At 41.2% G+C, this 24,514-nt stretch overlaps 1 protein-coding gene across 1 annotated transcript in view; it reads left to right on the plus strand.

The window, feature by feature from the left end:
* Positions 1-12,805: 12,805 nt before the first annotated feature.
* Positions 12,806-24,514, plus strand: part of LOC309561862 (flavin-containing monooxygenase 5-like) — a gene marked incomplete at its 5' end in the record, with an annotated part of 139,006 nt that continues 127,297 nt past the window's right edge. Inside the window, one exon of the mRNA XM_082265927.1 lies at positions 12,806-12,873. The remainder of the gene's footprint in view (positions 12,874-24,514) is intronic.

The following is a 24,514-nucleotide window of genomic DNA, read 5'->3' on the forward strand; positions in this document are numbered from 1 at the left end:
TGTCTATGCATTCCAGACTTCAGGCTGTAATTGATTTTTAACCAAGTATTAAAAAGTAAAAGTTTAATTTATGATTGTTAATCTGTCCCATTACTTTTGGTTCCATAAAAAGTGGGAGGCACATATACAAACTGTTGTAATTCCTACACCGTTCACCTGATTTGGATGTAAATACCCTCAAAGTCTGCTGAAAGTCTGCAGTTAAAGCACATCTTGTTTGTTTCATTTCAAATCCATTGTGGTCATATACGACGGCCCGTCATGAGGGGGAGGAGCCTAACGGCACGCACGTAGGCCGGAGGGGGAGAAGGCTATCTCCTACATGAAAGAACTAAGGATCCCGACCGCTCCCGACCCACCCTCGGCCAGACTCTAGACGCCTAAGCTCCCGGGGATGAGCGCGGGCACTGTGAGCGGTGAACCTCGCTGACCCCCCCCCCCCCTGCCTGTCGTCTCCCTCCATGGTTTGATACCACGCTCCGTGCAGCACCAATACCTGGAGGAGTTCCGCTCGCCTTGCAGCACACTGACGCCGACGCTGGCGAGCCCTGTCTCCTGCACGGTGACGCAGGTGGGCAGCTACAGCGGCGATAGGTGAGGCCTCTATGCTAGCCGCCAGCGCGGGAAGCCGGACGTGGACGGTAAGAAGCGGATCCCGAGGAAGCGGACCTCAAGAAAGCTGCCCGGTCCACCTGAGTCCTGTGAGTGATGGGAAGTCAACAGGGTAGCTGAAAAGGAGAGAAACACTCCTCACCATTTTTGCACCGTCTCACCCTATCCCGCATAGTCTATCAGGAGATGCCGATGCCCTGATGCCTGAGGGCTGGGAAGCTGAGGAGACAGGAGAGCAAACAGCCTACAGATGAACAGAAAGAAATTTTAAAAGAGGACAGTCTACAAAACCGTGAGTTACAGAGGAGTAAACCCTCTTTCTATATCATCTCTACTGTCACCCTACTGTTTATTAGAAGGACTTATAAAGACTTCCTAGAGATAATATACAACAAAACAGTATGGTAAAATATAAAGCCAGCACACCTGAGACTGATCTAGCTGCTCCTTGTTTAAACCAGTAACTTCACATAAGTGTCTTTTATTGGATTAGCAGCTGCAACAGTTTCTCCATACCTTACCTTAAATCAGCACATGTCCATACTACATGGTACCTCGGCAGCCGGACCATCATATGCAGGTACATATGTATGTATACCAATTTAGTAGGTGAAGGAATGAAGGATCTACACAGAGACTCATAAGAAGAACACAGGTATAAACAAAGACCTCGGGGCTATATAAAACAATTAACACTTTCTCTGTGAAATAATAACTGGCATTGCCCAAGCATTTTGTTATCCCATACAGCATGAGTTTCTTTCTTGCTCTTTTGCTTTTTTTCATTTTTTAACATTTAAGGATGAGATTCACCCCAGCTTGTATAAGGACCTGAGTAGGGAGGTGGAAGGCTGGAAGTGCCTCATACTTCTATCCTTTATGGCTGCCTGTTAATACGGAGTCAAAATAGAGGTTACTCGGCCTTTCTGTGTCTCCCTCCGGCTTGAATGCAAACAAATTTTATACTGAATATCAACACGGTATACCTAATTTTTGAGTACCAACATATGGAGTTGTGAGACTTTATAAAGGAACCTCGGAACAACTCTCTACATAATGAGGGGTAAATCCACAAGAGGAGGAGCTATTGCAAAATCACCAAGGGTGACCTCAAGCCCTAATACAATAAGGAAATTTATGACACAAGAAAACGCCTCAGGAAAAACATCTCAGGAAAAACAACAAGGAACAGACAAGAAGAAAGCGGAGAAAAGTCAAAAAGCGGAAGTAGCTAAATCACCAATCAGTTCAGCTAACTCAGACTTAAGCCTAAGGACTGAAAATGATGAGGAAGAAGAGGAAGAGCAGGGAGAAACAAAAGAACATGCCCCTACAAAAGGTGAAATGCGAGAAATGTTCGCAGGATTGGAAAAATCATTAAAAATCGAATTGATTAAAATTCAGACCGACCTAGGCCGTGTCCAGATGGATCTGGGACACGCCCTGGGACGGGTAGAAGAACTAGAGAAAAAACAAGAGGACCAAACAAAAATAATACAGGGAATGAGAAAAAAAATAAATGAGATCAAGAAAAAAGCCAGAGATCTAGCTTATAAACTAGAGGATCAAGAGAACAGAGCAAGACGAAAAAATTTGAGGATCCGAGGATTAAGGGATACAGCACAGGAAGAAAATTTAGGAGAAAAACTTCAAAAAATCTTAAACCCAGTATTAGGCAGAGGGGAAGAAGACCAATTACTGATTGAAAGAGCCCATCGCATAAGAAAACCGACAGGAGTCCCAGCAGAATCACCTAGAGATGTGATAATCAGGTTTCAAAACTATACAGATAAAGCACAAATATGGGAAAACCTAAAGAAGAATAAATCATTACTAAATGCAGTAAATACAGAAAATGACAAGATACAGATATTTACAGATTTGGCACCGGAAACATTGAGGAGGAGAAGAATTTTAAAGCCCTTGACAGAAGAGATGCAAAAACAAGGAATCAGATATAACTGGGGTTTCCCAGCTAGTTTAATAGGAAAAAGAGATGGACGATCAGCAAAACTCACTTTTCCAGAGGAAACTCAAGAATTTTGCAAAAAACTTGATATACAGGAGCCAAACCTGCCCGGATGGTATGAAGGTGACAAGGAAGATGAACCAGGAAGAAACTCACAGACGGAAGAACAGCAATGGACATTAGCTAGAAAAAACAAAAGATAAAATATGTGGAAATACTGTCTAAATAATGCAAACCGGGAGAGAACTTTTTTTTTTTTTTTTTCTTTTTTTCCTCTTCTCTCCTGCCATACGCTGAGGGGCTCTCTCCTACCCTCATATCGATGTGAACTGTGTGGGGGGACTGAGGGAAGGGGGGTCGGGGGGGGAAGGAGGGAGGGGAAGGGAGGTAAGCTACACAAAGGAAGTAGGATTGCCCCCCCAAAGCCGGAATGTCCTTCCAATTGAGGAAGGAGATATATCGTGCTAACCCACTAGAGCACCACCCCAAAGGAAATGGGTATCAGGGAGAATGACCCAAAGAAACAACTAAATACCCTAAGATCAAAAGCTGATCAAAAGAATATCAATATGTGACGGAGAGGGACGGAGGTGGGGGGGAGGGGGGGGGGAGGGAGAGAGATGGGAGGAAGGGAAGGGATAGGGAAACTCTCCATTGCCTAAAAGGAAAAGAAATTTTAAAAGTTTGTCAGACCAACTACATTGGTAGTATGCTGTCAGCAGAATTTAAATCGATCCGGTGCCTCCGTGTTCGAGGAGGAGCTGGACCGAGCAGAAAAAATAAAAATGAATGATGAACAACTAAAAATAATAACATACAATGTTAGAGGATTAATTTCCCATATAAAAAGGTATAAAATATTGGAAGAGTTGAGGAGAGAAGCAGCAAATATCGCTTTTTTGCAGGAAACGCACATCTCTCTCCACTCGAATATAAAACTTTTTTCTAAACACTTTCCTAAATGGTATTACGGGGACTCACCAATAGAGCGTGCAAGAGGAGTAGCAATAGGAATAGCTAGAAATATAGAATTCTCCCTAGATGAAATGAAAACAGATCCGAATGGTCGATACATTTTTCTTAAGGGACAAATAAGGGGGATGGAGCTGACATTAGCCAATATCTATAACCCAAACAAAAAACCAAGTGAATATCTGGGGAGAATCCTGTATGACCTAGAGAGCTTTTAAAAAGGCTATCTGATAATGGCAGGAGATATAAATTTTTGTATAGACCCAAGCGTCGACAGTACATCGGGTGTAAGGATGCTGGGAGAACAAAAATTAAGGAAAATAAGGGTAAAGTTACACCAGAGTCAATTAGTAGATGCATGGAGGGTTCAACATCCAAAAAAAAGAGATTATACTTACTATTCCTCAATACACTCGATGTACTCAAGACTGGACTACTTTTTTATAGATCACCGCCTATTGGAATTTATAGAAACTACAGAAATAGGTACAACCACATTGTCAGACCACGCTCCCCTAACCTTAACAATTAAGACACCGACCCACCACAAAAGTATGGGAACATGGAGGTTAAACAAAGAACTAATTCTAGAGGAAGAAATAGGAAATAGACTAGAAAAAGAACTAGAGTTATATTTTCAAAAGAATGACACGCCAGAAATATCATCCGCTATACTCTGGGAAGCACACAAAGCGTATATCCGAGGAATATTAATATCCAGTGCATCAAGAAAAAAGAAAGAGAGGTCCAATCAAATCAATACACTCATAAGAGAAATATACGATCTAGAACAAAAACATAAAAAAGAATTTAAAAAAGAAATAGAGAAAAACCTTATAATTAAAAGAGATGAATTAAAAGATCTATTGGAAGAAGAATCTAGAAATCATTTCAATAAGATAGCTAGATACAGATACAAATTTGGAAATAAACCAGGGAAATCCCTAGCAAGATTACTGAGGAAGAAAAAATCAAAAAATTACATAGAAAAAATTAAAAACAGTAAAAACGAAACAGTTAATTCAACCACAGGAATAGCTAAAGCGTTTCATGCCTTTTATAGTGCTTTATACAACGTCCGGAAGGAAGAAACCTCAAAAATAAGACAGGAAAGAATAATAAATATCCAAAAATATATTGAGGAAGCAAACCTGCCCAAAATCCCAGAAGATAAATTGGAACTTCTCGATGCTCCAATTACTGAAAATGAAATAAGAGAAGCATTAAAAACCACTCAAAATGGAAGGAGTCCGGGTCCGGATGGATACACAATAAAGTATTACAAAAGATTTAAAGAAATATTAATACCAAAAATGCAAGAATACCTGAATAAAATAGGGAAGGAAGAACTAAGAGAAGAATCTCTAATGGCATATATAACGGTCATACCGAAAGAAGGGAAAGATCAAACCCTTTGCTCTAGTTATAGGCCAATTGCGTTGTTAAACGCAGACACAAAATTATTTGCGAAAATCCTGGCAACGAGATTAAAAGAATTACTAAAAACGTGGATCCATCCGGACCAGACCGGATTCGTTCCAGGTAGAGAAGGGAAGGATAATGTGATACGCACCCTGCTTCTTCTACAGAAAACAAAAAAACATGAGACCCCCTCCATCCTATTATCAATTGATGCCGAAAAGGCTTTTGATAGGGTGGACTGGGACTTCATGAAAGAAACCATAAAAAATTTAGGGATTGGGTTAAGAATGAGGCAATGGATAGAGGCATTATATAACAACCCCACGGCAAAAATCAAAATAAACGGAAGTCTATCAGAGAAATTTGAAATGAGTAATGGGACGAGACAGGGATGTCCCCTGTCACCCCTATTATTCGTGTTAACCCTGGAACCATTACTGGCAAAAATTAGACAAAATGTAGACATAAAAGGAGTGATGGTAAACCAAGATGAACACAAAGTCGCAGCATATGCTGACGACTTGTTATTCATCGTCACAAATCCAAGGATTACCCTCCCAAACATTCAAAAGGAGTTAAAAGATTATGGAAAGTTGTCAAACTTTAAAATAAATCCAATAAAATCAGAGATTTTGAATATAGGGTTAAATACTCAGGAAGAACAAATAATAAAAACATACTTCCCATATACGTGGACAAAAGAAAAATTAAAATACTTAGGGATATACTTAACACCTCAAACTGAAAAATTATACCAAGCTAATTATATACCGTTATTGAACGAAATAAAAACAGAAATAAGAAAGAAATCAAATTGTCAAATCTCATGGATCGGAAGAAACAATGTTGTTAAGATGTTTATCTTGCCAAAAATCTTATACACCTTCTCTCTGTTGCCAATAAACATCCCCGCAACTTTTTTTAGGGTAATCAGAACCTTACTGACAAAGTATATATGGCAGTGGAAAAAACCCAGAGTACAATACAAGATCCTCACAAGAAGCAAAACACAAGGAGGATTAGCTACTCCAGATATAGAAAGGTATTATAAGGCGGTAATTATTACACGAATGGTGGATTGGACAAAAACAGAAAGGAGGGAAAAAAGATGGGTAGAGATAGAATGTACACAAAATAATAATCACCTACACAAAACAATATGGATCCCACCAAAATATAGGGAAACACAGGGAGCACATGAACTGACAAAGGTAGTCTATAAAATATGGGATGGGATAAACAAACAACTGAAATGGGAATACAACTCACCAATGATAGCATTAAATGGCACTAAATACTTCCCACCCGGGGAAGAAGAACAGGGTGGAAATTGGATAGGGAACACTCAATTAAAAGATATCTTACACAAAGGTCACATAAAAACACTTCAGAAATTAAAACAAGAAAATAATAATATAAAAATAGACGATTGGAGATATCTCCAGCTGAAACATTTTGTCAGCTCATTACCACAGCCGATTAGGTCTGGAAAAAATCTTAACAATATCGAGAAATTGAGCTACTCTCCCATGCAAAGGCATGGAGTGTCTCAGATTTACAAAATGCTGACGGAATGGCACAGTCTGGAAAAACCTCCATATATAGTAAAATGGGAGAAAGAAATAGGGACACATTTGCAAGGACAGGAACTTGGGACTGTACTAGGGAGGGCTGGATCCACAGCCATAGACGTAAGTACTACAGAATTAAACTATAAATGTCTATTTAGATGGTATATCACCCCAGAAGTGATAAATAAATACCAACCAGGCAAGACAGACAAATGCTGGCGGGATTGTGGCAACATAGGTACAATATATCATTTATTTTGGGATTGTCCCAAGATAAAAGATTTCTGGTTAGAGGTAAGACAACTGATTGAAGAAATCACCGAAATAAAAGTGCCGGACGATCCATGGGCCTGCCTATTTCATAAAACAACAATACCTTTAAAAAAATATAATATGACTCTGGTCCCAACCATGCTGAATATAGCAAAAGGAACCATACCAAAAAAGTGGAGAGAAAAGGAGAGCCCGAAAATAAAGGAATGGTGTAAAAAGATAAATAATAACTATAATATGGAATATGTATGTAATACTCAAGAGGAGATCCCAAGAAATATGAAAAGAAAATGGGGGAAATGGATAGAATTTAAAAAATCATCTAAATATATTGAATTAAATAGTTAAGCATATCTACCATGGGGTGGCACTGTAGAATGGAAACTGCTGGCAAGAAGGGGAGGAATCCTGGGAGGGGGGGGAGGGTGGGAAGGGAAAAATATATGATATTTAATGTATGAATTACTGTATTTCCTCTTTTCTTTTTTTTTTTCTCTGCATAATTTTATTATGTAATTTGTGAATCTAAATCAAATTGGTGGAATACTGTTATATATTGAAATTTTATATGCAAATAAAAACAAAGTAAAAAAAAAAAAAACAAATCCATTGTGGTGGTGTATAGAGCCAAAAAGATTAGAATTGTGTCGATGTCCCAATATTTATGGACCTGACTGTATACTGTTATAGACTGGTAAAGGTGTTAGGAACGAAAGGATGCCACATCGTTTGATTGAAATGAAAATAATCAACCTACAGTGGGCTGAATTCAAAGACACTCTGAAAATCAAAGTGAAAAAATGATGCAGCAGACTAGTCCGTTATGCATAAGTTTTATTGCAGCGATTTTATTGTATGGCCCCCACATGCTTGTATGCATGCCTGACAACATTGGGGCATGCTCCTAATGCGATAACGGGTGGTGTCCTGGGGTATTTCCTCCCAGATCTGGACAAGTGCATCACTGAGCTCGAGAACAGGTTGAGGTGCAACCTAGCTGCTTCGGATGGACAAACATAATGTCCCAGAGGTGTTCTGTTGGATTTAGGTCGGGCGAGCGTGGGGGGCCATTCAGTGATATCAATCCCTTCATCCTCCAGGAACTGGCTGCATACTCTCGCCAAATGAGGCCAGGCATTGTCGTGCACCAGGAGGAATCTAGGACCAACTGCACCAGCATAGGATCTGACAATGGGTCCAAAGATTTCACCCCGATTCCTAATGACAGTCAGGGTGTCATTGTCTAGCCCAGTGATGGCGAACCTTGGCACCCCAGATGTTTTGGAACTACATTTCCCATGATGCTTAACTATACTGCTGAGTGCATGAGCATCATGGGAAATGTAGTTCCAAAACATCTGGGGTGCCAAGGTTCGCCATCACTGGTCTAGCCTATAGAGGTCTATCCGTCCCTTCATGGATATGTCTTTCCAGACTATCACTGACCCACTACCAAACCGGTTGTGCTGAATGAGGTTACAGGCACTATAACATTCTGCACAGCTTCTCTAGTCCCTTTCACGTCTGTCACGTGCTTAGGGTGAACCTGCTCTCATCTGTAAATAGCATAGGGCGCCAGTTGCAGACCTGCCAATTCTGGTGTTCAATGGCAAATGCTAATCGAGCACCATGGTATCAGGCACTGAGCACAGGGCCCACTAAAGTACATCGGGCCCTCAGGCCACCCTCATGAAGTCTGTTTCTGATTGTTTGGGCAGAGACATTTACACCAGTGACCTGCTTGATGTAATTTTGTAGGGCTTTGGCAGTGCTCATCCTGTTCCTCCTTGCACAAAGGAGCAGATATCGGTCCTGCTGATGCGTTAAGGACCTTCTACAGCCCTGTCCAGCTCTCATAGAGTAACTGCCTGTCTCCTGGAATCTCCTCAGTGCACTTAAAACTGCAACTTCCAAAGGGTTCAGGTATCTCCTTTTGCTACCAGTAGTGACACTGACCCTAGCACAACTAGTGAAAAAAAGTCTCTGATTAAAAAGTGTTCCTTTAATTTGTTTTAATCATGTATTTTATACAGTATAGTATCAGTTTTGGGATTTTTCAGACTTGCATTAGATTTATAAAAATTTGTTCATTAAAGTAAATATCAATATATGTAAAGTGCTGCATAAATTGAGGGCGCTATATATGTACCTGTAATAAAAAAATAAATATCTATCTCCTTGTGTGATTATTTCTCAAAGTAATGCCATTGGGGCAATGTTTGCACAAACTGTCCTCAAAAACATGGTAAAATAGATACTGTTGTTGTATAATGGGCAAATATAAATGAGTCAATGACCATGTACACATTTTAACCTGAACCCATTGTTTAGAGGAGTTCTGACCACATACTGGACATATTTAACCTGTGGCATGTATGACAAGGAAAATGACTGTCTAAGCCAGCACCAAAGATAAATAAAGGGACTTTATTGGTGCCTACTCCTTCAAGAAAATACAACCAAAAAATCCAAAAAGTTTATTAATGTTCATGACCAATCAAGGCAGGGAACAGCTGGTTGGTAATATTCAAAAACAGTACATAAAAATTTTAAAATAGTAAAATGCCGACACTGGACACCTTCAGCCAATGATTACTGCCACATCCCTTTAAACGTAGAGAAAAGTAAATAGTGAGGGTGTCGCTCAACTGTATCAATCCCTGGATATGCCCCACAGGGGAGAGTATACAGTGATGGACCACCAAACCTGGGACTTTGAAGGCAGGAATCTTAATGGCAAAAAATAGATAACTGTAAACACCACCATTTAAAAGATATAATTTTATTGACAAAATGGTCAGTCATTTAAAAACACAGATGCATTTTAGCATCAAAAAAGCATGAACAATGTATAACATATTTACGCATGAAATTATGAACCAAAGATTAAAGTCAGGGGGTCACCAAGGTCCGATATGTTTCGCCGACAAGGTAGGCTTCTTCTTGGGACCAGAGAAAAAGGGTTTGTTGTATGGGCGCTTCCGTGGAATACAGCAGGCTTTAGGTGAGACCAGTGATGAGGGTGACCACTATAGTGGTTCTAAACATAAATGACACAATATTAATATACAATACAACATCATAATACAGTGACACAAACCTGCAACAAAAGTGCAGCAGTACAATCTTTTATGCATAGGTAAAGATATAACATCATACACTCACCAATAAATCATAATTTGGGGCATAATCATAAGAAAACGACATATAACATAGTCTGCAAGCAAAGCCACAAGATAGCCCAACCCAGGTCGTGGGACCAGGGCAATAGTGTCCTCAGGGGATAGCAGATACCGGACCGGGTTTAGACCAACAACGGGCCAAGTATTCCAGAGGGGAGCAGATAAAGGTGCTTACCACCTCTGAGGGAGAGGAAAGAAAAAATATATATATAATAAAAATGAAGAAAAATCCTTATCGCTAAATAGCAATAGTTAGATCGTAATCTTGTCTGAGTGGCGATGTGTGATACGTGAATAGGATAGAATAAGATGGGTGTAAAGAACAATGAAGTAAGAGTAATAAATAAGAGGCCATATAGACTCAGTCGTGGCCAAGTTTGAAATAGATCAGAGTGATGGATAAAAGAAGAGGAGCCAGAACCATCAAGAACCGCTCAGTTAACCCATTGTACCAAGAATATGGTGACATGCTTAGGCAAGAAATATATCATTCATAGTCCAGGATACCAAAAGGCCTTAGCCAGGTGAAACAGAATGGCAATGGAGAAGCCAGAATAAGTGATACTAAAGCCAGGGACCCCCCCTAAAAGTCAGGAAGTATGAAGCCCAAGTGTAGCCAAAAGGAAGGCACCAGATGAAAGTGCAAAGGAGAGAGTGATAATGAAAAAAGTTCCCATAATAAGAAACATTCGCCAGACAGAGTAAGAGGTCGATAGTATTACTCACCAAAGAAGCAATGATCAAAGAATACGCCGGTAGCTCCATGGGACTGCAGTGCCAGGTAGTCGTGTCCTGACTGTCCCATGCCACTGCCGGTCTTTAAATACCCGGTCCCTCCGGACACCGGATGTGATGCGGCCATAACCGGCCTCTATGAGTCACTTGAGTTTATTCAACCTCACCTACTATGTAACTATGCTATTAGACGTACATCTCGGGGATCAGAACATTCAGGGCTATGTGAGATGATTACAGCCACACACACCTACACAGGTTGAACTGGATGGACAGTTGTCTTTATTCAACCTCACTTACTATGTAACTATGTAACTTCCGGCGTGGGCGCCATCTTGCGGCCGATCCAGCGTGACCTACACAGAAGGCGGGGCACCGCGGTCAGGCCGGAACATCCGTCCACGTGAACTCAACTCCCTCCCCCGGCTTGGCGCCCGAGCATCCGCCATCAAAGAGAAGACACCGGGCAAATAAGGCTACGCTAGCAAAGCACATCAATCCTGCCGTAATAATACGAAACACAATTAAGCAAAGAAAATCACATATAACAGGCTCAATTCTTATACATTAATAGTGCATTTGCTAAGTATGTAATCATACCCATAATCTAGCAATACAGTACTAGTGTGCTGGTAAGCACACAGAGGCACCAGATGGTGCGTGAAACACCAAAAAGAAAAGAGGAATAGCTGAATGTAAAAAATAAAATAAGGAAAAAGGGGAAGAAAAACATGTAGAGAAAGGGAAGAAAGAAGGGGAAGGGAAATCCTGGTGGACATTACACAAAGTCAGTTATTAACATTGATATTTATCCTGACATATAAGATATATTGTTCTAGGAAGGGTTTGTAGGATATAGCAGTATTTAAACTCGGGGATTTGGTGGCCTGCAGCTGGTAGATCCATTTAACCTCACTTTTGAGAATGGCGTTATCAAAATTGCCACCTCGTGGGTTACGTTTGATTGTTTCTAGAACCGTGAATTGTATGGTATGTGGATCAAAGTTATGGTATATACCCACATGTTTGCAAATGGGGGTATATAGCATACCAGTGTCAATATAGTATAGATGGTCATGAATACGTTGGGCAAAGGGTCTTCTAGTCTTGCCTACATAGAATGCCCCACATATACATGTGGCAAGGTATACCACACCCTCTGTGAGGCATGTGGCAAAAAATTGAGGTCTGAGTGTCCCTCCACGGGGCAAGGGGAGTAAATACCCCTCCCTAACCCATGGACACTCAGGGCATTCTCCACACCGGTATGTGCCAAAACCACCCATAGCTCCCAGTGGTGTATCATCTGCATATTGGTAATGACTGTGAACAAGCTTATCCTGCAGAGACGGGGCCTTCCGATAAACAACTTCAGGGTATGATTTAACATATTTTGAGATGGTGGCATCATCGGTGAGAAAATGTTTACAGTTATCTATTTTTTGCCATTAAGATTCCTGCCTTCAAAGTCCCAGGTTTGGTGGTCCATCACTGTATACTCTCCCCTGTGGGGCATATCCAGGGATTGATACAGTTGAGGGACACCCTCACTATTTACTTTTCAGTACATACAAATTTTTTTTTAGTGATTAAAAATAATTAGCATCAAGTAAATATGAACACAACCTCTTGTTGTAGTACATACCCTCCACAATATATATGGATGGGAAAGCACATTAGATGTCTAAAAAAGGGCTATGGTTACTGCCCATCGAATATATATCAGTTCTCTAAGTTATATGACAAAGAATTAATATTTTTTTTTAACAGAATTAGTTTAAATAATAATTAAAATAACTACATTAGTGCATATAGGCAAGGCACAATCTCTTTTTGCAATCTTGAGAAACAGTAGAGGGAGCAACAAGAATAACCTTAGGTCTCTAACCTGAGTATCAAAGGAAGGAGAAAAGGAGGGAGGGAGTAGAGGAGGAGGTGGAGGAGGGGGAGGGAGGGGGGGGGGAAGGAGCAGGGAAAGGGGAGGAAAAACAGGAAGGGAGAAAAGAGAAAACATACACAACGAGAGGCAACAACGTGATCAGAAAAGATTCATGTCACATCTACCTTACTGCCCCAGGAATCTAGCCAAGCCATCCATATCTTGTCAAATTTCCTGGGACAATTACAACTAGCATAGGTGAGTTTATACAAGGGTATTACTGTGTCAATGGCAGATTCTACAGTAGGAGGCAGGGGTGACTTCCATTTGAGAAGGATTTCTCTTTGGGCATAAAAAGATGCAAAAAAAACCAAAACAGTTTAGTATAGCAGCTAAGCGCCACACCATCTAGCAAGAGTAGTATCCTAGGGTCCAGGGGTAGAGACAACTTGTATAGGTAGGTAAGGTTAGGTAAATGAAATTCAGCTTGAAGATCTGCAAAACGCCTTAGAAATAATGTGTTTGAGTCCTATTATTCCATGCCCAAAGTTGGGGGTGGGGTATTGACGTTAAATGCGGGATTGGCCCAGAGGCAGATATGGGGGGAAACCGTATGGGGCTGATGGTATTGCACCCTTGTCTGCTGCCACACTGTAATGGTATTTCGCATAGGACAGGTAAGCGCAGGATGCGCCTTTAGTCCTCAGAAGACGAGGTTGCTGAGAGTGGCATAGGAGCCTACAATGGCCACCTCCAGTGTTACCGCAGGATTATCCCTCGGTTGAGACAACCACCTCCGGACCGTGACTGAGACTGCCGATCAATAGTAGAGACAAAAGTCCAGAAGTGACAGGCCCCCTTGGAAAGTGAGAGTTTCAATGTGGATTTAGCCAATTAGGGAGCTTTGCCAGTCCAGATATAGGACCCAACAATACCATCTAATTTGTGCAAAATGACTTTGTTATGCAGACAGGTATAAAAACTTGGGTAAATAAATAATTTTCTTTAGATTAATCCTGCCTATTGGAGACGGTGGAAGGGTACACCAATACATCAAGTGGTACACCTCTGAGATAGGGATCAAAGCAGAGGGGGCAAAAAAAGGTCCACGTAACAGAGGAGGGTTTTAGTGACAAGAATTCCCAAGTATTTGAATTTAGTGACCCACTGTATTGGAGTATTAGTGACAGGCGGAGAAGATCAAAAGCCAAGGAAATAGAATGTATTTGTCCCAATTGATCCGTATCCCAGAAAAGTCACCATACGTATTAATCAACTGAAGTACTGAAGAACCAGGATAATTCAAAAACAAAAGGATTTAGTCTGACATGTCGTCTGGTATCGACAGAATTTGCAATTGTAGATTGTGGAGGGGCTACAATTTCTTCACGTGTTTAGCAGGTATGCTTCCTCAGGAGAGGAATGTTCTGGAGAATACAAAATAAAAAGAAACCATAACCAAATTATAAACAACAATATATGTACAGTGGTTTGAAAAAGTGTTCATACCCCTTGAAATTTTCCACATTTTGTCATGTTACAACCAAAAATGTAAATGTATTTTATTGGGATTTTATGAGATAGACCAACACAAAGTGGCACATAATTGTGAAGTGGAAAGAATATCATAAATGGTTTTCAATTTTTTTTTACAAATATTTGAAAAGTGTGGCATGAATTTGCATTGAGTCATTACTTTGTAGAACCACCTTTCGCTGCAATTAGGGCTGCAAGTCTTTTTTGGGTATGTCTCTACCAGGTTTGCACATCTAGAGAGTGACATTTTTGCCCATTCTTCTTCGCAAAATAGCTCAAGCTCTGTCAGATTGGATGGAGAGCATCTGTGAACAGAAATTTTCAAGTCTTGCCACAGATTCCCAATTGGATTTAGGTCTGGACTTTGACTGGGCCGTTCTAATACATGAATATGCTATGATCTAAACAATTATATTGTAGCTCTGGCTGTATGTTTAGGGTTGTTTTCCTGCTGGAAGGTAAACCTCCGCCCCATTCTCAAGTCTTTTGCTGACTTTAACAGGTTTTCTTCTAAGATTGCCCTGTATTTGGCTCCATCCATCTTCCAACTCTGAGCAGATTCTCAGTCCCTGCTAAAGAAAAGCATCCCACAACATATGATGCTGCCACCACCATGTTTCATGGTGGAGATGGTGTGTTCCAACAAACCTCTGAGGGTTCTCAGAACAGCTGTATTTACACTGAGAATAAAATACACACAGGTGGACTCTATTAACTAATTAGGTGACTTCTGAAGGCAATGGGTTCCACTAGATTTTAGTTAGGGGTATCAGAATAAAGGGGGCTGAATACCAATGCACGCCACACTTTTCAGCTATTTATTTGTAAAACATTTTGAAAACCATTTATCATTTTCCTTCCACTTCACAATTATGTGCCACTTTATGTTGGTCTATCACATAAAATCCCAATAAAATACATTTATGTTTTTGGTTGTAATGTGGAAAAATTCAAGGGGTATAAATACTTTATCAAGGCATTGTACATAAAAAAAATGTTCTATATGCTAGACAGAGGCAGCTCTAGGCATTAGGCAAAACTTAGACATGAGGCCCCCCTCATGCCGATAATGTGAGTGTGAGGCCTTAGGCGATCTCTAATTTGCCTAAATAAAGAGCCGCCTCTGATGCTAGATAGTAACATTGGCAAACTGGGGCAACCCATCAAGATACATATTGGGCATCTACATATGTTCTCTCGGTATCTCAAATATACTAAATGTATTGAATGCATTAAAAATCTATCTTAGGGACAAACGCCTCTATAATAAGACTTCCTAAATATAGCAATGCTTTTTTTTACCAAAAAAAGATGCTGAAAAAACCTTGCTGACAGAATCCTTTTCTTTTGAGAAATGGAGGTGATAGATGTAGCCAGGAACCGGAGAAAAGTGAGAGCAGACAAAGTAGCAAAGGATCACCAAAGGCTAGCCATATCTAATATGCCATGAGCATATATTATACATACCCTCAACTAATCTTAATAGTGGACCAAGTGTTAAAGCGCGTATACGCTGTGTGACAGAGGAAAAGGAAATACATGTATGGTACAACTGTGCCATTTGGAATTTGAGTTAGGAAATGTTTTGATCTTCGAAACTGATGCAGAAAAGGATATGCCCATGTGGGAATGGCTACCCAAACTTTCAAAATAAAAGGCCAGCAGCATAAGTTGGAAGAGTGCTCCATAACCACAAAAACTAAGAAGGAAAGCCTGTGCCAGAGGGGACTTCACAACCAAATAAGGAACTTCACCTGGGGATGACACTAGCACCTGATTTCCTGCAATCTCAGTAGAGCCTGGCCCCCTGTTGGTTATGGAAATCGCAAACTATAACCCAAGCTAAGTAATTTTTAGTGTATCTTATTCTCTGTGCTGATTTAGTAGGAAGGTTAGGTAGCGTGTGCATGTATTGTATGTATATCTGTAATACTTTGTATGTCTTGTATTGTTTTCCTACAGTTGTAAGTATTTTGTGTGTGCATAGCATTCTTGTTTAGTAAAAGCACAATAATTGTCATGGTCAGGGGTCAGCTCGCAGGCCAGTAGCTATAGCAGAAGAGAGGCTCCCACTGACCAGTTGGATAAACGCAGCAGCAGGTAACTCTGGGGGATGACATGGACTTCCTACTGGTGTGGAGTCTAAGCACTAACCGGTGTCCACCGGAGCTCCTGAAGGCGGAGATGGGTTTTGCTAAGTGTTAGTACCAGATTGTGGTCCTCAGGATTGCCCCATCAGGAGGTTAGCAAGCTGGGGCTGGGGTCCAGTAGCAAATATAGCTGGTAGGGATCAAGCAGAAGTGTAGTCAGTAAACAAGCTACAGGTCAGTAACAAGTGGTTGTAGGTCGGGATTAAGCAGAAGCGTAGTTGAGAAATAAGCCAAAAGTCATTAACTAGTGGTAGCAGAAATGCAGCTGGAGTGAGAAGAGCGAGATATTGGCTAGAGAGAGCACAGTAATCTTGCAAATAGGAAGTGCAAAGGCATGGCTTAAATAGGAAGTTCAGAAGCAGTAGCAGAAAGAAGCTGCAAGGCAGGATTGTCTAATTTATCAGACAGTGTGCTGTCCAGCATATCAGGTGGCTCATCATGAAGAGAAATTGCCAGACACAGCAGAGATAGCAGGTTCTGATCTGGGTTCTGACAATAATATACTACAGACCATAGGTGTGCGCATGGGATATGCCTGGACACACCGTATTCACCCCATGCACATACCTCCCAACTGTCCTGGATTGGACAAGACCGTCCCAAGATTTTTAAATTAATTCTGGTTATCCCACCAATCCATGTTGAATCTGAAACACGTTCCCACACTCAACTCCACTAATTAGCCTGAAGTGGTGAAGCACTGTTTTGTCCCGCTCCCTATGTCTCCGCTGCAGCTGCACTTGTCACAAGCAGCAACAGAAGAAACACGGTTTATTCTGTGGAAGGGGCAGGTACTAAAGGCTGATGTAGAGAAGAGGGGTTATGATTGGCTTCATACCTGGGGAGGGGACGGGTCCTAAGGGCAGTGAGGCAGTGGATGGGGCTGTAAGTCAATCATAGCCCTCCCCCCTACTCCCCGTGCCATCCTTTATTACCCGTGCCCTCCCTGGTATAAACAAACAGTGTTTCCCCTATATCTGCCTGTGACAAGTGTATTTGCAGGGGATACACAAAGAGAGGATTGACTTACTTCTGTTCTTTACCCTGGGACTCATCACAGTACTTGGGATACTGCAGCTCCTGCTCTTCTCCCCCTTCTCCTATTCCCTGATCCAGTAGGCATGGCAATGAGAAGCTGTAATTTAGCTCCACCTACTGGACCAGGGAATAGGAGAAGAGTCGGAGCTGCAGTACCCTGAGTACTATAAAGAGTACAGGGAGAAGGAGAACAGAGATAAGCAGTGCAGAGGTGAGACAGACGGTCACTACCAACTGCACTCTGTACTCAGTGTCACTACTGACCCCTGAACTCTGCCTCACTTACAACTGACCCCTGAACTCTGTAGTAAGTGACACAGAGCTCAGAAGTGACTCAGAGGTCCGTGCATAAGAGAGAAAGAAAGGAGGCGCAAACACCTAGTGCATTACCCTTGGACACCTTTTAGAACTTTTATTAAAAAGCCAAAATCATACTCACTGACTTAAAGAGCATATTATGCATTAAATTAGTACACCAGACTTGGAGGTATTCATCCCTGTCGTTGGACCGCTGACGCGTTTCAGGAGTCAAGCTCCCTTCCTCAGTGCCTCACTCAGAGGTCTGTTGTAAGTGAGGTAAAGTTCAGGGTCAGTAGTAAATAATGGAAAGTTCAGGGGTCAGTAGTAATAAATGGTCAGTTTGGCTTTCAGACTAATGGAATGTGGTTTTCCGACACCAGGGGTGCAGCACAGTGTTCCCGCAGTTTTGCAGTGTTCTCTCGGTTTTTCTGTGGGTTAGCTGCGGTTTTCCATAGACTTCTATTATGTCCCACTGTTTTGATGCACTTTCTAAAAGCGCACCAAAACCATGCTTTCAGTTTTTGGTTTCATAAAGCGCTCCAAAAACTCTACTGAGCAGAGGAAAGACCAAAAGTATATTTTGTGGGTACAGGAAGAGTTTTGTTTTATTTAACCATGTCCATTTAAATCCTTCTCACTGTAAATGCAATTTGGCCATACCCACCGTTTACCGTGGCTTTGAGCTTTGGGGTGCACTCCCTAATGCAATAGGCAACATCTATGCTACAGAGGTTTGTGTTCCTTGATTTACTGCAAAGTTACCCAAAAGTTACAGAGCAAAACAGAGACCACAGATTATACAGCAGTGTAAAATTACCCAGCAGCAGACCATTTTTATTGAGGGAGAATTTGTGGAAATGTACTGGAGAAAAAGAGTATAGACAGGTGTTTTACCACGAGGATTAAGAGACTGCAAATGGCACAGCAGTGTTAATCTGGCATGCAGCATAGCAGTTTTAATAAATAATAATAGGCCTAAAAGGTGTAAGCTTATTATTATTATATTATTATTATACAGGATTTATATAGTACCAACAGTTTGCGCAGCGCTTTGCAATATGAGGGAAGACAATACAGTTACAATACAATTCAATACAGGAGGAATTGGATAGCCCTGCTCGTTAGAGCTTACCTCTATATTTTGCGTTGAATGTGAGTAATTTGACATGGTTTAGGTGCACACGATTCTTGCATTCCAGGTTTTAAAAAAGCAGCCCCATTAATATAAAAGAAAAACACAAAAGAAATGAACACTCCAAATTACAATAAGCCCTCCATTTTTCAAGTTTGCTGGGCTGGGAGAGCAGCTAAAAGTGACTGAGGACCTCAAATCACAGAGTAAAATGGAAGATAAAATAGTATGAAGAAAAAAAAAGGCAGCAAATCAGTTGAAGAGCTAGCAATCAGAATTAAATTGCAGTTTCCTGCAAGGAAATACACTCACAAAAAAACAAGCAATACCGTCACTGCAATATAAAAGCATCCATGTTACAATCCCGTAAGCCTGTCAAAGTGCATGATGATGTCAGCATGTCCAAGGCTTCACCCTATGTGTTTCATTATAGAATTACTTTATCAGGGGCTCAGGGACATGACACCGATCACACACATTAAGGTGTTACTAAACCCAGGACCCTGCATTCACTATATCTAGTCTCCCACAGTACACAGAACATGGAAATGCGATTACTTTAGTAAATACAAACTGCTAAATACCTTTTCTCATCAGCAGTTAGAGCAGTCTTGTGACTTCTATCAGTGTCTGGTTAAAGCTTGTAGAAGGGGTTTTCATTCTCCCATGAATGCCCTATAAGGATGTAAGACCACTGGCCATCTGTCTGAACAGTGCTGATTGGCCCTTTTCTGATCTCATGCACTGTCCAAAGAAAAAAAAAAACTGTCTAGCAATACACACCAAACTGAGCATGTGCAGCCTGTCCCCGAGCTCTGTACTATCAGGAAATGATAAGGGGACATGGAAGAAGGGGAGGATCAGAGGAGACACGATCAAAAAGCCTTTTTACACAATGCAGAGGATTTACCTCTTAAGTTCCACAGTGATTATGCTTTACTGCATATACATGATATATATATATATATATATATATATACAGTATATATATATATATATATATATATATATACTGTTGTGGGTTTAGAAACACTTTAAATGCTCTAACAACTATAAGCATGGTTGCTCCCTCATTCCTTCTACCAGAGGGCGCTCCTACATTACTCTTAACAAAGAAATGCGAACAAATCAAGGTTTCTAAAGCACCATCTATTGACAGCTTAATAAATGACAGAACACCGAAAACATATTTAACCACTTTACGACCGACCCGCCGCAGTTATACTGCGGCAGGCAGCCACTCCTGCGCAATCCGTTTTAGGTATACGTCGGTCGCGCGCAGGCAGCCAGGGGGCGGGCATGCGCCGCCAGCGGTGTGGTTCCGCTTCTGCTCGTCACCGGGGAAGCCGATGCACGGGGCAGGTGGCTCTGATTGCTGCCTGACAACCGCGATCGTTCCCCGCTGAGAGAGAAGAACGGTCAGCTGTTGTAAACACACCTGACCGTTCTTCTCCCTGGAATGATCATAGAGCCTCATGTGATCCTTCTATATAGGATCACAGGTCTCTATGATCATTTCACAAGCCACTCCCTCCCCCCACAGTTAGAAACATGCTGCTAGGTACATATTTAACCTCTTGATCACCCACTGTGTTAACCCCTTCTCTGCCAGTGTCGTTATTACAGTAACAGTGTATATATTTAGCACTGATTACTGTAGTAATGTCACTGGTCCCCCCAAAAGTGTCACAAATGTCAGTTAGGGTCCGATCTGTCCGCCGCAATGTCGCAGTCCCGCAAAAAATCACAGATCACCGCAATTACTAGTAAAAAAAAAAAAACAATAAAAATGACATACATCTTTCCTGTAGTTAGTAGACATGATAACTTTTGCGCAAACCAATCAAAATACACTTATTGCGATTTTTTTTTTTTACCAAAAATATGTAGCAGAAAACAAATTGGCCTAAAATGTTAAAAAATTTCGATTTTTAAATTTTTTTTTTGGAAATGTTATATAGCAGAATGTGAAACATATTGTTTTTTTTTTTTTTTTTTTCAGAATTGTCGCTCTTTTTTTGTTTATAGCGTAAAAAATAAAAATCGCACAGGTGATCAAATACCACCAAAAGAACGCTCTATTTGTGGGAAAAAAAAGAACCCCAATTTTATTCAAAATATGGCCTGGTCATTAACCTTCTTAGCGGTATTCCCGAGCGTGGCTCTGGGTTACATTTCAGAGCCAAAAGCGGTAACCCCGAGCCACACTCGGGGTCCCGCCAGAAGCATCGCTGGATCCTGTAAGAGAGGTTACTTACCTTGTCACTGGAATCCAGCGAGGTGTCCCGGCGGTGTCTCGTGGCGGATCTTCCTCCCGATCCTCTGTGACCCCCGGCTTCCGTCTCCTGCGACGTGACGTTCGCAGGGGGGTGGAACCGGCGGAAAATTCAAATGTAAAAACACACTGATACCATTCAAAATAAAAAATCATATTAGTTTGCCCCCCAGTGCCCTTTCCTGCAGTTTTACTGTACTTTTTATGTATGTATGTGTGTATATATATATATATATATATATATATATATATATATATATATATACACACGTAATTCTTATGAATGAGTTTTTAGTTTTAGCTATTTTAGGGGGATATCTGTGTGTGCAGGTGACTATTACTGTGCATAATTATTAGGCAACTTAACAAAAATCAAAGATACAGTATACCCATTTCAATTATTTATTTTTACCAGTGAAACCAATATAACATCTCAACATTCACAAATATACATTTCTGACATTCAAAAACAAAACAAAAACAAATCAGTGACCAATATAGCCACCTTTCTTTGCAAGGACACTCAAAAGCCTGCCATCCATGGATTCTGTCAGTGTTTTGATCTTTTCACCATCAACATTGCGTGCAGCAGCAACCACAGCCTCCCAGACACTGTTCAGAGAGGTGTACTGTTTTCCCTCCTTGTAAATCTCACATTTGATGATGGACCACAGGTTCTCAATGGGGTTCAGATCAGGTGAACAAGGAGGCCATGTCATTACATGTCATTAGCTTTTCTTCTTTTATACCCTTTCTTGCCAGCCACGCTGTGGAGTACTTGGACGCGTGTGAGCGTTGTCCTGCATGAAAATCATGTTTTTCTTGAAGGATGCAGACTTCTTCCTGTACCACTGCTTGAAGAAGGTGTCTTCCAGAAACTGGCAGTAGGACTGGGAGTTGAGCTTGACTCCATCCTCAACCCGAAAAGGCCCCACAAGCTCATCTTTGATGATACCAGCCCAAACCAGTACTCCACCTCCACCTTGCTGGCGTCTGAGTCGGACTGGAGCTCTCTGCCCTTTACCAATCCAGCCACGGGCCCATCCATCTGGCCCATCAAGACTCACTCTCATTTCATCAGTCCATAAAACCTTTGAAAAATCAGTCTTGAGATATTTCTTGGCCCAGTCTTGACGTTTCAGCTTGTGTGTCTTGTTCAGTGGTGGTCGTCTTTCAGCCTTTCTTACCTTGGCCATGTCTCTGAGTATTGCACACCTTGTGCTTTTGGGCACTCCAGTGATGTTGCAGCTCTGAAATATGGCCAAACTGGTGGCAAGTGGCATCTTGGCAGCTGCACGCTTGACTTTTCTCAGTTCATGGGCTGTTATTTTGCGCCTTGGTTTTTCCACACGCTTCTTGCGACCCTGTTGACTATTTTGAATGAAATGCTTGATTGTTCGATGATCACGCTTCAGAAGCTTTGCAATTTTAAGAGTGCTGCATCCCTCTGCAAGATATCTCACTATTTTTGACTTTTCTGAGCCTGTCAAGTCCTTCTTTTGACCCATTTTGCCCAAGGAAAGGAAGTTGCCTAATAATTATGCACACCTGATATAGGGTGTTGATGTCATTAGACCACACCCCTTCTCATTACAGAGATGCACATCACCTAATATGCTTAATTGGTAGTAGGCTTTCGAGCCTATACAGCTTAGAGTAAGACAACATGCATAAAGAGGATGATGTGGTCAAAATACTCATTTGCCTAATAATTCTGCACTCCCTGTATATATAATATATGTATATATATATATATATATATATATATATATATACATATATATAATGCATACAGTTGGTTTGGGCTGCTCATTCACAAGAATTACATGCAAAATAATGGTACCGCTTTCAGCACCTAAAATCCAAAGGAATCATACCGCCAGGGAGGTTAAAGGGGCAAATCCTTCCGGTCCAGAAGTGGTTAAAAAGGGCCTGCCAACGCATGACAGGCACTGCAAAACGAAATGCATGTCAATTATTTAAAATTCAGAAGTCGCCAAACCTAAAAACTAAAAGCAGAGAGGAAACCCCAAACTGATAATACAATAACTTAACATTAATTAAATTTATCTTTTTATATTACAGTGAAATACTGCGTGTTTTTATGGGAGTTTATTTCCTTGCGTTTAATAATAAAGAGGTTTTAAAATGATAAAGGATAAGTTCACCTTTTTCTTAATTCCGGCTTCCCTATGTATCAATATACCATTAATGTACTTCTGTGGCAGAAAAATAAAAGCTTTCTTTGTTTTTAGAACAAGGCCTTACCTTAGCTCCTGCTGTGTTTATATAAAACTTAATGACTTCCTGTTAGGTAGATTTGTAAGACAAAGGAAGCAGATCACCAGCTGACCTCATTAGCACACACACCCTGCACCCATCAACTATGTTTTCATGGCATCCCTCCAGGCCATGGGTTGGGCACCCCTGAGGATAGTAAGATCCCTGGTGGCTAGAGACATGATTAACCTTTTTATTGCTAGCAGATTTTTGCTGGCTGTACATTCTCGGCAACTATGAGCTGGCTACCTCACAAACACTTCCCTTCTCTTCAGACCTAAATTGTCACCTTTAACCCTTCTCATGTCCCTGCAAATTAATCCTGAAATAAAGTTTGTGGGCTTACCTCTCCAAACCCACTTTCATTACAATTTCAGCTCACCCGCCTCCCCACCTGGCAGTTCTTTCAGCTATGCTCTGCCTCTGGGTTCACAGCATATGTCAATGGAGATGGGAGGGGGTGGAATTTGGAAGTAGGAGGGCACAGAGTGAGTCTGCAGGAGACTGCTGTCGGAAATAGGAAGGAGATTTTGAGCTTCTTAATACATACCCTGCCAGTGGTGTATGTATTTAGAAGCAAGGACACTGCTGCTGTCCCCCCTGCCCAGATTCAGGGACAAATCCCAGGACTGAGCTGCAGCAGGTCACAATACTAGAAAGCATGACTGTCTCGGCCAAATCGGGACAGTTGGCAAGTATGGTTGATGGGTGCAGGGTTTGTGCGCGCTAATGAGGACAGCTGGTGATCTGCTTCCTGGGTCTTACAAATCTACATACCAGGAAAGTACATGACGTTTTCCAATAAAAAAAAAAGCAAGAGCTAAGGTAAAGCCTTGTTATAAAAACCTAAGAAAGCTTTTATTTTTCTGCAACAGAGCAACATTAATGGTATATTGGTACATAAGGGAGCTGGAATTTAGAAAAAAAGTGAACTTAGCCTTTAATGCATTATGGAGCCTGCTCTTCTCTTTTTTTCACTTCTCTGAGTTTTGATGATGGGTTAAGTGGAGCAGATTCCATATAACCTGGGAGGCAGAGCTGGCTTACTGGATACAAGCTCCTTAAAGTATTACTAAACCCACAACAGTAAAATCAGTCTAAGAAAATAACAAAAAAGCACCACTCTGAACAATGGAACTGCAGATTTAACCGGTTGCCGACCGCCGCACGACTATATACTGCGGCGGT

This window comes from Pelophylax lessonae (genome assembly GCF_965119305.1).
Source record: "Pelophylax lessonae genome assembly, chromosome: 8".
Classification (NCBI taxonomy): domain Eukaryota; kingdom Metazoa; phylum Chordata; class Amphibia; order Anura; family Ranidae; genus Pelophylax; species Pelophylax lessonae.